We start from the raw sequence: 4,499 nt of genomic DNA, 5'->3' as shown, positions 1-4,499 counted from the left end.
GTGGATACGCTTGGTTCGCACTCTAGCAGGTAAACATTACTTGCTCGCACATGGAGGCTTAAGCTTCGTTCACGGTAGAACAGAAGTAACACGTCCTTATTGAAAGGTTTTGAAGAGAAAGCCCTAAGGCAAAATATGATTTGATTTGTTGGGGTCGATTTTATGCATGGAGACAAGCATCAGACCCTTGGCTAGATACAGTCAACGGTCCAATAACTCGGGAGTTGAGAGGACAATGTTGTCCTAACCACCCTTTTTCATCCAAAAAGTGATTTGAATTGTGAAAGAAGTTTGGCAATTCTAATCGTTGGAACTTAGAGGGAGACAAGTATCTAACCCTTGACTAAGTACAATCAACAATCAGAGTACTTGGGAATCGAGAGGACAATGGAGTCCTAACTATTCTTTTTCTTCATAACACCTAGATCTAACTTGTTTGAATTATTAGATGTTTTAAGGAGGGAAGTTAAGTGTCGGGTCCTCAGGCTAGGTACGACCGACAACCCAATTACTTGAATGTTGTGTACAAACACGTACACCCCATTTGGCATTCCAATTTGTTATGAAAATGTTTTGAAAAAGGAATTTGATGTTGGATTAAGCATTTGAATTTATTATGAAAATAATGTGTGAAGAATGGAGATGAGAGATAGAATGAGTTTGAGAAGATAATGGAGAAGAGGTGTGAATAATGGATCATGGAATGGAAGGAGAATACTTGACATTGGATCAAGCATTCACGTTGCAATGGTGTGAGTTTTATTCGGAAAACAACTTGACGTTGGATCAAGTACCTTTTGTTTTTTTTTGAAATGCTTTGTTTATCGTTTTGTATTTTATCTTGGTTATTTAACATGCATAGTAAACTAGCTAGAAAACAATAAATCTAAGCTATTACATGACTGGGGGGGGGGGGACATTTAACCCACAATGGGGGGATCCACACAATACAAACATAAAGGCATGAAAGGAAACACACAATTTACAACTCATGTGTCATGCCTAAACCATACAAGTGGCATGTCACTTCAAATAATACAAGTTAATGACTGGAAAATAAAAGGAATAACTTGGATGGTTTGGATCTCTCGTTCACATGTCACCACAAAAAAAACAATAAATATAGTTAGTATGCATTAATAAAAATGGAATTAAAATGCTAATCCGAATGAGTGATATGATATGTTAATGGTATGATGTTACATAGTGATCATGCTGAACCGACATAGGCCAAATTAAATTGAAATGGAATTTTTAATTTAGCCATTAACCACAAACAAAATGTAACCAAGTCGAAATGAGATTAATCATGTACATGAAAATTAACATGGCAAATCAAATGAAATTCTAAACATAGCACGGTTAATCACATGAAAATTAATTCTGGAAAATTAAGAAATTAAATCTAATATACAAATGATTAAGCCTAATTTCTAACTAATTACCTAATTAAACATGCATTAAGCTAGTTATCCCTAAGATTATGTTAAATCCTAATTAAAAACTAAGAATTAATTATAATATTTCTATCAAGATTAACAAAAAGACATTGTCATTAATCAAATTAACAACTAGAATTAAAGTAGGTTAATTAAGAGTTAATGAGGAATTATTGATGGATTAGAAAGAACTAACACATGGGCCAGAGGGGGTGTAATACATTAGAGATGAGGTGGAAATTAGCACTCGATTGGGCCAAGAAGTTCTTGGGCAAAAGAAAAAGCCCAAATCCTCATTCCAAAAACCGGATCTTACACTATCTTGGGCAAGAATCCGGATCTCCAGCAGCACACCCCCAAAACCACGCCGGACTCGTTCTTGATCTAACAACAACGGCAACCTCACTTGCACATCGAAGCCATGTTCAAAGCTCAAACAAACAATGACAAGGTTCTAGAAATCTGATGGCGAAACTCGAATCAACCAAATTGGGAAATGCAACCTTGTATCAAGATTGGAATTTAGAAACTCCTCCGACGGCCGCAAGAATCGACCCGGTCCAACTCCTTTAATCTACGCCGTCGTCATTGCTATGTTCGGAAGAACTCGAAGATTCTTGCGTTGGCGATGGAGAAAGAACGGTTGTCTGGTTCTATGCGCCGCGTAGAGATGAAGATGAAGGTTGTCTGGACGTGGACGAGTAAGATCCTCTCTCGGAAGTTGTTATTTATAGGATAGAAGTTTGTTTTTTTATCATTTGGAGGCGGGATTGGACCGTAGAGTGAAGGTCCTTATGGAAGTTTTTTTTTTGAGTTCTTATCTCACTGTTATGTGAGGTTTGTTATGTGTTATTAGAAATTAGTTAGTTTTTTTTGTAAAATTCTGTTACAAGTTGAATTTCGGTTTTTGTGATGACAGTTGTTATGCCGCTAACCAAATGGTTGTGGATGTAGGTTAATGTTTGGATTTTAGAATCATGGAGTCTTCTTGAAATGCTTGGTCATGGATAGCCCGAGTTTGGATCTGTTGCAGGGATGCTGGCTATGGGAAATTGGCTTGGTACCAGTCGCGAAATGTGGATTGGGAATCACCGACTTGTGGCTTTTGGATTGTGTTGCTGCATTTCGGTTTGTGCATGTTGCAGCTTTTGACTTGTTTGTATATGTTGGTTCTATTTCAACGAACTCATGTAGTCTTTGTTGAAGTTTGCATACACTGTCCTCTGTCCTGCGAAGCTTTCTCCATCTATAGGTAGTCCAGAGACCAAAGCCACCATATACAACAATATAGGAAGCCCATACATAGGGATAAGCTTCTGCATGCTCTTTGATTTTTTTGATACCGTTGTTCCAGTGAATCTATAAAGCCCGCAACAGAAGGGACACAGATTACTTGATCCTCACCAGTTTTCTGGATAAGTGCCGTAGAACTTAGCGCATTATTTGGTTGGTTTGCCATGTTCTTAGCTTGAGTGTTCCAGGTATGATAATTTAAAAACAGATTGTGTTTGTGATGCTAAATCTGAAAGGTGGTGATTGGTTTAAAAAATGGTAACTTTATGTTAATATTGTGTAGGTTATATGGGTTACTATTGTTTGGACCAAGGCTATGGGATTGAGCTTGGAGTCATGGTCGAGCTGTGTGAAATTGGATGGCCAAGGTTCTTGTAATCTTGCCATTTGGATTGAAAGTGAATTGTAACTCGAATTTGGTTTGAAAGTGTGATGTGAAATCTTGGTTTAGTGTTTATAAATCTCGTAACTTAGAATTACGGTTGTGAATTGCTTTGAAATTATGAACATATGTAAATTGAAATGTATGGAAAGTTGGAATTGAATGAAAAATTTGAATTTGAGATTAGGAGAATGGAATAGATGTATCATGCAAATGAAAGTGTTAAAATGGTTATTGAATGGTTTCAAAATGTTTACGGGTGAACATGAATGGTAGTTAGTTATGACTTGGAAAATGATATCGATTACATGGTTGACTTTGGTCAAAGTTGACCAAAAAGTCAACCGTTGACCAAAGTCAACACTTGGTCAAAGTTTCAATCTTTGTAGCTTTTTCATGTAAGGACATTTTATGACTTGTATGGATGTGATTGATATTTGGTTCATATGAATTGAATTTGTATTCAATTGAAATGAATTGAATGTATTGAAATGAACATGACTTTAATAAATGATCTTTGAAGAAACCAAATCAAATACTTTTGATCAATTTAATCATAAGGATCATAAGCATATGATAATACATGAACCAAATGGACCAAAATTCATAGATGGATCAAGAATAAAAAGCCCTTATGAATCACAATGAACCAAGATAAGCAATGGATCGAAATGTACAATGAATATGACTTAACAAAAGATCCGTGGACCAAACATCAATGACATGAATTGGATTTGTGAACAATGGCTATATGGAATGGCACAAGACATGAGCAAGTTATGAGCATGGGGAAATGATCAGATGAAAGTTTGGGGGCCATGGACTTGGACTAGAACGAATGGTCACAAACAAACATAAGATACACATGTGAGAGCATGAATTCAATGGAATAAAAACCAAGGAAACAAACATGAATGGCCAATGAATAAGGTTGTAGGAAGAAGCTTGACCAAACAAAGTCAATCACAATGGGTGATTAAGAACCAAATGAGATTAGGGTTTGTGGAAACATCATTAGTGAGGATCCCCAGATTAAGGTTTTGCTTTGCCAAGAAGTCACAGTTGAATCTCCAAAGTTAACGTACATACACAAGCTCCAAGAGATACCTCAAACTAGGATTTCATTGTTTGCGCTACCTTTATCTGCAGAGAAACCCCAGCTCCCACTAGGTGCAAGCACAAAGCTTGGAATCTAAGATACCTGTCCTCTTGTATTGGACCATGATTATGATTTGAACAAATGAAATATATATAAGGATATGCATATGATCAAGGTTAGTGACTTAGATAAACCTTGTGAAAGGTAGGGTGAATTTTGGGGTATGTCAAAGGTTCCTTTGTTACTCATTCCAATGGACATGCTATGGCTAAGAAGATATTGAGAG

The 4,499-nt window shown here is 36.6% G+C and overlaps 1 long non-coding RNA gene across 1 annotated transcript; it reads left to right on the top strand.

Moving 5' to 3' along the window:
• The first annotated feature begins 1,750 nt into the window (after positions 1-1,750).
• LOC127119683 (uncharacterized) lies at positions 1,751-3,300 on the top strand. Its single transcript, XR_007802907.1, has 3 exons — positions 1,751-2,140; positions 2,394-2,920; positions 3,016-3,300. It is a non-coding gene; the product is annotated as an uncharacterized LOC127119683 (long non-coding RNA).
• Positions 3,301-4,499: the final 1,199 nt, after the last annotated feature.

This window comes from Lathyrus oleraceus, chromosome 2 (genome assembly GCF_024323335.1).
Source record: "Lathyrus oleraceus cultivar Zhongwan6 chromosome 2, CAAS_Psat_ZW6_1.0, whole genome shotgun sequence".
Classification (NCBI taxonomy): Eukaryota; Viridiplantae; Streptophyta; class Magnoliopsida; order Fabales; family Fabaceae; genus Lathyrus; species Lathyrus oleraceus.
This window is presented reverse-complemented; position numbering and strand designations above follow the sequence as displayed.